At 44.6% G+C, this 10,000-nt stretch overlaps 1 protein-coding gene across 1 annotated transcript in view; it reads right to left on the reverse strand.

Moving 5' to 3' along the window:
• Nucleotides 1–10,000, reverse strand: part of LOC122816615 (pancreatic secretory granule membrane major glycoprotein GP2-like) — a 501,830-nt gene that overhangs the window by 234,832 nt on the left and 256,998 nt on the right. The window lies entirely within an intron of this gene.

A 10,000-nucleotide genomic window follows, 5' to 3' on the forward strand; every position in this document is an offset into this window, starting at 1 on the left:
TTAAGGGGCAGATGACATACATCTGCTGCAGTCCAATAATAGCCACAGTCATCTAGAAAACAAGCTACAAAATGACTTCATACAACTTTGCAACTGTTTCCTCTCCAACAAACTGTTAATTAACCATGTTAAAAAATACACAAATAAACAAATGTTAGAGCAAAAATGTTTAACTCAATGACAGCATTTCTATTCTTGAGTTAAAGATATAGGGCAGGATTCACGAAGGCTTGCACGGAGTGTAAGAGACGTGCAACACTCCATGCAAGCCTCGCGATCCAGGAACAGCCCTAAGCTCGTGTAAGAGATCAGCTAAAAGGTCTCTTAGACGGACTCGGCGTGGACATGCTAAATACCTCACTTGCATCCGAAAGGTATGCAAATGAGGTATATTAGCGATGCACGAAGCAGAAACCAGTCCGTGTAGGAGACGTTTTAGCTGCAGAAATGTACTCAGCTGACAACTGAGCACATTTCTGCAAACCCCACAACGGAGCAATGTCAACTCCAAATAAAGGTTGCATATGACTCAGGCAGCATGCCAATGGCCAAATATGTGGCCATTGGCAAGATAACCCGATGCAAAAATATTAAAAATATAATTTTTTTTTTCGGCGATCGCTGATGTTTAAACCCAGCGCAGCCCCGCGCAAACGGGCTGCGCTGTATAAAACCATAAAAAAGAAGGTTATAAACCCACAGATGTGGGTTTCATGCAATACATGGAATGACAATGCAGGGACCAGCAGACCAAAACCAACATGGCCACCGTGTAGTGGTTGCTAAGGGGGGAAGCTGAGTCTAAGACATGTAACTAAGCATTAGTAGGCAATCTCATGTAAATGAGGGTTCGGATACTGAATCTCACAGTCACATACCAAATGAGCACAGTCTGAGTAGTGTAAGAGATACAAAAGGGGGAGGAATAGAGTAGGAGATAGGTGACATCACAGGGAGGAATGGTAGAAAGAAATGCAGTTCATTGGAGGCCAGTGTAACATGACAGATGACAGGCACAGATCATGGAAAGAGGTGTGCCACTAGATAAGTCATGGAAAGTCAAGAAATGGATGGTGTACACTGTTACCTACACCAATGTTTCTTGCTGGCCATGCATGCGCACGTGTGCACTCCAGGAAGCGCGTGTAGGACAGGGTGCATGCGTGTAAGGCAGTGTGAGCATGTGGGAGCGTGTTGGGAGATGTTTAACACTGTTTGCGCTGGTGTGCACGTGTGTAGGCAGGCTGAGCATGTTGGAGGCTGTTGGCAGACATGTAACAGTGTTTGCATGGGTGTGCGCGCGTTTCAACCCGAATAAGTAGATTCTGAACCGTGTAAGCACGTGTGCACGAGTGTAAGCCACTGTGAGCGTGTTTCAGATAGTATGCACGTTGCTCCCCCCTGAGGAAACAGAGAGGAAAAAGGAAGCAACAGAATTAATAGGAAGCTAGCAGGGATAACTGCTGAAGCTAGCAGATGAAAATAATTAGAAGCAGGCAATTACACAGGCAGAATAGTAGCCCAGCCCAGCACTTAAAACTCTGCAAACAGTAGTGCAGGATGTTTCCATTAAGAGACACTGCAAGACAGGAGTAAGCTAATAGAAGTGAAAACTGAAAAAGCTTCACTCAGAGCAGAAATGTTAGGGGCTGCCATAGCTGTCATAATGAGACATAGGCGACTTGCTGAGGGTGGTGACAATGCAGATGATGCCAGACAACCCACAGTGAGGAGACGGAGAAGAGTGTACAGGCCCAGGGTCACCTACCACGGGCTACATGAGCTAGAGATAGTAGAGCGCTATAGAAGAGTGTACAGGCCCAGGGTCACCTACCACGGGTTACATGAGCTGGAGATAGTAGAGCGCTATAGAGTGGACAGAGAGCTCCTGCAGCAAATAGTCGAGCTGTGCAGGCCACGCCTCACACACAGAACCAATAGAGGGGAACCCATCCCAGTGGAAACCAAGGTATGTGTTGGCCTAAGAATACTAGCAACAGGTACCTTCCAGAGACCAACTGGCGATATGATGGGGATATCACAGGCATCAGCCTCCAGGGTACTACACCAGTTCCTGGATGCCATGTCAGCACATGTTGGTGATCATGTATATTTCCCCAATGCCCATGAGGTATTGGCCAGCAATATGTGTCTCTTCCAGCAAATAGCGGAATACCCTGAGGTACTGGGTGCAATAGACTGCACGCACATATGCATCAAAGCACCAGCCGGTGAGCGGGGTAGGGCCTACATTAACCACAAGGGCTTCCCCTCCATAAACTGCCAGGTCATGTGTGATGCCCAGGGCATAATAATGAATGTGTGTGCTGGCTGCCCCGGGAGTTATCACGATTCCGACATCTGGCATTTGACGCAGCTGTACCAGACATTTGCCAATGGGGACATCCCACACGGACACCTAGTGGGGGATGCAGGTTATGCACTGGAGCCGTGGCTGTCATCAGAAATGCACACACACCTGAACAGGAACGCCATAATGAGGCACATGCACAAACACGTAATGTAATAGAGCGTGTATTTGGGCTGCTCAAGTCACAATTCCGGTGTCTGGACACATCTGGTGGAGCCTTGCAGTACACACCAACTACATGTACCCAAATTGTCATGGTATGTGCTATGCTACATAATATGATCTTGTGAAAACAGCTGCAGCAGGACCAGCATAGGGCCGGGCCAAACAGCCCCCCACCATTGCCAAGGCCATCACCGGCAGAGCGTGACTCGGAGGAGGAACAACCTGAGCCTGCCCCAGTAGGCAGAAGGAGGCGTGCCCAGTATGCCCTGGCCTTGGCAAAGAGGCAACGCATAGCACATACACTGGCTCAGTAGGAACCCTGGGAATGATACCCCTCACTGACTCACTCATATAGTAACAGGGATGCCTAACATGACACAACCTGCTCTCAAACATGAACAGGGAGTGTAATATGTGCATCCGACAGAGGCAGCCCTGCAGCACCACCTGAGGCATGATTACAATGTGTTAAGCAATGTAACACCATCTAGTATATGCAAACATGAAGACCCTGCCTAACATCTCACCCTCACCAAGCATGATGCCACACTATGAAGACAAGAAGATCAAGTACAATACTTGGCTGAAGTAATGCAGTCAGTCAAAGGAGAGCCAATGTGTTACAGGCTGGGAATATATGCTAGGGGTGGCATGCACCTATCATGCCATGCCCCATGGATACTGGCAAAGGCTGTCAGTACCCACAGCATGCCATGAATAGGTAAGTCTCAAAACACAAACCCAACCTCATAGGTTCTACAAGGGATAGGAACCTAGATGTAATACTACCCCATGACAGATGTATAAACAGCAAGATGTGTGCAGTGTAAACGCACACAGTAAGGAGAATGTAGATACAAGTCCTGTAATAGAGAACTGGGCAAGGCTCACATTAGCACCCCAACACTACCAGGTCACACCTCATACTGTGCTGTACAGCCGCAAAACATGGAACAAGCTACAAAAGGAGGGTGACTAGCAAGAAATGGCAAGGATAACCACACCCCATGTTGGAACCACAACAAGAAGCAGCATGGAATATCCATGGTCAAATACCAATGGCTAAAACTGCCTCGCAGTATATAGCCTGCTGCAGACCACTGTCCTAATACCAGGAACAGCACCTGGCCTATGTCGGAATACATGAATATATCAAGCCCCCCAAACCACATTATATTGCTCGACTGAAAATACCCAGACATACACCAGTAGCATTGTACTAGCACCAACACAGTTGGAGAAAATTACCCAGATTCCATAAACCAAAATGCCCAGGAACAATGTACTACTCCCACAAGAGGGGTAAGCATACTGGATGTGATAATCAGCAACATGTGTACTGGATGGCAAGATGAGAAGTGTACCCCTCACTGGTAAGACCAGACCACAGAGTAATCACACTGGATATACACACCCTGACCCCAGTCCCTGGCCAAAATACCACAGTGAAAAACATGTGTAAAGTATAGGTTGCCGCCCTCAAAACCGATGTTGAATCCACAAAAGGCCCTGTGCAAGTGCAGAATATGGGACACACCACAGAACATGTTATACAGGCATTCCCTGAACACAGCCAGGAATGCTTGGAGTATGCAATCACAAATAACAACAACACACAATGCCATACACGCAGGTATCTGGCATGCTGGCCTCCAGCCATTACCAAACCATGCAAGAGAATGAGAAAGTTACCACATGATAGAGCAAACATAAAAAGGGAAGTAATCACTGACCAGTAGTATGGCAACAACATATGTCCACACATACAATCCACTAAGTCCAGCACAACAAGTATAATCTATGAATCCAGAGGCAATGTGACGCCAGTACCAAGTACACAGACAACCACAACACCCCCCAATAAATACAAACATATGTGATAGATGCATCCATGTATCCAAACCAGAGGTTGAGCTCCAACAACTCAGTACTGTCAACACTAGTCAGGAGCAGAAGGTAACCACATACACCACAAACCCAGTCCCACATAGACCTACCACAACTGTAAACCAAACACATAAACACAGACAAATATTCCCGGAGGCCTTAATTACAAACACACCACACCAACAGAAGCCACCAAAGTAGATCATAAGTAACCATAACCTTCAAACATAGCACATGCAACGAATAGTACGCAAAGCTGGTGTGCCAAACAGTCACAGGCCCAAAGGAGAAACAACATGCCTGATACAGTCGTAATAGGTGTCTGTATAGGCAGACACACAGCTGTCCCACTCACCAGACTGAACAAGGGAAAGGGTAGAGTAAGCTGCTCGTAGGTCGCCACAACATGCCACTTAACACAAGTACGCAGGTCACCCCAAAGCAAGCAGAAATATGATGCACCCAATGTCTATGCTGGTGTGAATTACCTGAGATGTACCTCCCTGGTCAACATCAAATGAGACATGGATGGTCCCTCCGAGTATGTACCCCAGGGTGGGAAGACACTGGCTGTGTGCAGCATCCAACCCTCACCATGAATGATGCCACAGTACAAACACAGAATGCTCATGTTTAACAGCTGGCACAGTTACAGCTGTCAGTCCAAGAGGGTGTAATGTGTGTCTGCTTGAGATGTCAAGCATGACAAGCCATGCTGCTGTTACAGAGATGGCTGTCAGCTGTTACCCATGTGCGTCTGGATACTGGATAAGGCCTATGCCGCCTCCATAGAGCCGTATGTAGGCAAGGCCAAAAAAACTACCCACCACCCTAGAAAACATAAGTGGTAGGAAACATAAGGGTAATGCTGACCAATGCCAGATGTGTAAACTGCAATATGCATGTCCCTGAGGCACTTCCCATTATGTAGAACATTGATGCCTGTCCAGTGACAGAAGCCTGCTGCAGGCCTAGTGATAGCACACCAGCACTACTAGGTTATACCACATACCATGTGTTATGGCCCCAACACCTGCACCAAGACATCAAAGGAGAGGGAGTATCCATATGCAGCACAGACACCCATATAGCCAGGTAACTGACAATGCACAAATCAGCGGACACCACCCATGTGCACATAACTGTAGTCAAAACTGCTGTACAGTCTGTAGCATGCGACAGACCACACTCTCACACACAAGAACCCCACTCAGATATCCGAAGACACTGGACAGTATGAATGTCCAACCAAATACCAGACAAGGTACACAAAGTACCACATAGGTGTCAAACCATTATGTATGCAAGGAGTCATCAGGGTCCTAGGGACACAGGTCGACATTAATCTGTCACGTGACAGCCACAATGCCAATGTGGCTATGAAGACTGTTGATACTGGACACCGTATCATGAAAGGATTCACATCAACATCAACAGAGGTCACTGTGCTGCTGTACTGTTCCCTTATCAGACCCATAATCTAGTACAATGACTCATATGGGATGTATCATACGTGACACCTGCAGCGGTTCGGAAGGCCTCATAGTTACCCCACCAACAGGATAAAGGGTGTGAAATATATGTCATATGCTGCCTGGCTGTAGACACCCCAGCTGACTGCAGTCACACACTGCCTACACAGAGGCATTGTATGTCTGTTGTACCAGGCCATGTCCAACACAGGAGTAATGGACATGCTACACCACAGGAAATCAAAGCCATTGGAGCTGTGAGAGTCACAGATGTCAACCTCAACACATAATGAAATAAGATGTGCTGGAGGGACAGATACATAACCCATAGGCTCCCCACACCCAGAAACAGGATCCCAATCCATGGTAGGCAGAGCCCCTCACTGACACCCCTCAACAGGAATATTGCCAAGTGGATGGATGACCGCACATGTATACTGGGGGTCCCCACTGTGTCACGACCAGACAGAGGCACAGTGAAGAACCTCATAAATGGCCATAATTGAACATAGCAAGGGGTGGCAAAAGACACACACACACTCTAGCTAGGCTTACTAATGGCCTAGGGTGTCTAGCCTACTATGAACCCATGAACCTATGAAGATACAAAACGTACAGGACACTATGGATAATCACAAGGCATACCCAACTGATGGTAGGAACCATGTTGGGCATCCACAGATATGCTCCGATCACACAGATACTACAAACAACATACCAAACACACACACACATATTGCTAACATACAACCTGTCAGGTGCAGTGCAAACACCCCCCCCCGAGTGCAAAATACCTATCCCAGCAGATGGTCCCCTGACATTGCAGATGCTGAGGTAACAGCCATCATCTGCAAAGCAGAACACACAGCAGCAAAGGTATGTGATGGTGTCCTGTGCTGAGGACAACATGGACCCCAAGAGTAATGGAATGCAAAATCACACTACTGGCCAATGTCAGCCTTACCACAGGATATGTACCCAAAGAGCAGTGTACAACAACAGTGGTCCATCACAACAAAGGTGTTGCCTGAATGGATACTCCAAACTACCACCCCAGATCCTGACAAGCTTGTTCTGCACAGCTATGGAAAGGATCAGTATGTACCACAGACAGAAGGCTAATGTGGACCTACTGATACTGGACCCTACACACTGTGGCTGTTGTAACTGCAGAACCGGCCCCTAAACATGTCTGACCCATTTGACGCAGTCATTAAGGTCATTGATGAGGGCTATGTGGTCCACACAGCGTAGCTGGACCGTGCACATGCTTCTAGACAATACCGTACGTGTTCAGTATGGATATGTTCACCAGCTTAAATATACACCCTATGTCAGTAGAGGGGTTGCAAAGCAGACCAAGGACAGAACTGACATGGTCAGACATGCCGCATCCATGTCAGACTACAAAGTGGATATGAGTGGCATCCCACAAGGCCTGGTCTTAGCCCCCCCACCCCCGTTCTGTATACATGTCCCATAGGTATAGGCCAACATGGAAGGACTGTGACTGAGCATGTATGCAGAGGAGTACAAATAGCCCACCATACCTGACCCCCAGCTGACACAAGCAACCCACAAAAGGGCCACCTACAAACAGACAACTGTAGCCATAGCCATGTCAGCAAGCTAATCGCAGAACTGTGTATAGACAACCACCGTGGATATACAGTAAGTGCCCATGAGGTACCTAACATGTAATGTGAGACCTGGGTACAAAAGGTGATTAATATCCTGCACTGGACAAACATGTGTCTGTAGTGTTCGCAGAAACATGTACCAAATACCCACCCAAACATGAAGGCTGGCAGATGTAGATAAGGGGAACTCACTCTGGCTCTGCAGCCATCCTCCATCAGCATCACAACTGACTACAATAGCCCCTGTGGGATATACCGCAGCAGACACCTCCATCAACTGTAAAGTCCACAACAGTACCCCACCAGGGGTAGCAAAGAGCATGAACAGATGCCATGTGTTGCCTGAGTAAACAAACTGCAGCCCACACACCGCCATCCTTCCCAGCTACAGGAAAGCTGTGCCTGATGTATGAAGCCATGTCCAACCTGGAATGAATGAACATGTTGCACCTTGTACATTCTGAATGGCAGTGAGCTATGCACATGAGAGACCTGAACCCCAGCACTGACATACATAGGACAAGCTGTACAGAATGATCCATAACACAGAAAGCACCCCCACACTTCAGTAAACTCCTGGTACAGGTCAGCCAGAGTGCCACATATTGACATCCCTCAAGAGGCATCCTGATGAGTGTATGGGAGATGGTAGGCTACCCTGGGTATCACTGTTATGTCAGAGGTAGACAGAGGCACAGTATACCAACCATGACATATGTAATGGCAAACTCCAGTTACAATGTGTGTCGAAGGACAAACACACCCTGTGACTACCATCAGAAATGGCCTATGGGGCGTGGCCAAGGATGAACACAGGATAGCAGCAGATTTCTTCAGCTCCACCAATTTCATTACATTGACAGGAATTAATTACTTAAAAAATTAATTTTTGAAGTAATTTTCTTTCTAAATATGTTTGTTTTATATAGTTCTTGAACTATATCTAAAAAAGAAAGGAAATCTTAATAATATTCCTGTCAGAAATTACTTTGGAAATTTTCCTGTCAGTTTATCAGTCTGAAATGAGTTCCAGTAAGACAAATTCTCAAGACTCCAGCATCAAGAAAGAACTTCAGTCTCTGATAATTATAGTCCAGCAACTTACTGCTAAGATGGATAAAATGGATACTAAAATAGACACTTTCATAGAAAAACTACAAAACAAATAGACTTGTTACATATGGACCTGCAACAACAGAAGATCCAGATGACAGGCATAGAAGAAGCTGTGAATGACATGGAAAATAGAATACAAGAAGAGGAAATCAGCATTGAGTTTCTGCTGAAACAAAATACACATTTACAAACAAAGCTGGATGACCTGGAAAATAGATCTAGGCACAATAACATTAGGATTTTGGACTGCCAGAAAATATTGAAGGTAACAATATTATTTCTTTTTAACAACATGGCTCCTAAAACTTTAGATTTAGCAGAAGCATTCTCTATTGGTATCGAAAGAGCACATAGATCTATAGCTAATACTAACTCTAACAAAAACTATCCTAGATCAGTTATAGTTAGATTTCTATCATCTTTGATAAAGAGATGGTTCTTAAATCTGCTTGGGCTAAAGCTCCTGTTAAGATTAATGAAACAACTGTGCTTTTGACAATGACTATTCTTCCATGGTATTAGCTAAAAGAAAAGTTTTTCTGCCACTAATAAGGGAGCTTAAAAGCACAGTTTAAAACATACCTTCTGTTTCCTGCCAAGCTTAAAATCTTCCTTCCTGATGGTCCTAAAATTTTCGATGACTTAGACTCTGCTTTACTGTTTATCAAAAAAATTATGTTTTTGGAAAATATAGAAGAAATGGAATGGGCTAGTCCTTCATTAAAGAGACTGGCAACTGAAACTGTGGAAGACTTCAGAGAAGAAGAAGAGACTAAAAACAAATGATTTGTGCTATGTTTTTTTCTCTCTCATCATTTTATTTTATTATTAATCTTTTAAATATAGTTCCTGCATTTCAAGAAGCAACAAATATTTTGAAAAGATTTAATCAAAGTTATTCTCTGTGTGCAAAGAAATGTTTTGTTTCATAACTAGTCAAAATATCTGGAGATTTAATGGCAAGCTGTGATTTAACTTGTTTCTTCTGAAGAGGAAAAATAAGGTCAGTAATTTGATACATTTTTTTCCTTTAGAAGTTTATATGTCCTTCAAATGCTATTCCTAATTATACTTTCTTGATTACACTGCTTATGCTTGTTTGTAAATAATCTGTCATGCTTTAACTAATAATAATTAGAACTAAATAATAGTAAATAATATGTTTTATTTTTAACTCTATTAATATAAACAGTAAGTAATATTCTATGGTATATACTTCTTATAGCTTTCTCTTACATTTTTTTATTTCTGCCTTACACCCTTTTACTTTTTACTCTCTTTTCTTTTCTTTATTAATATATAGAAATGCTTTTGATCATATAGACACAGTAAATAATAAGATTTGCATA

This window comes from Protopterus annectens, chromosome 1.part1, assembly GCF_019279795.1.
Source record: "Protopterus annectens isolate FY-2018-M chromosome 1.part1, PAN1.0, whole genome shotgun sequence".
Lineage (NCBI taxonomy): Eukaryota > Metazoa > Chordata > Ceratodontiformes > Protopteridae > Protopterus > Protopterus annectens.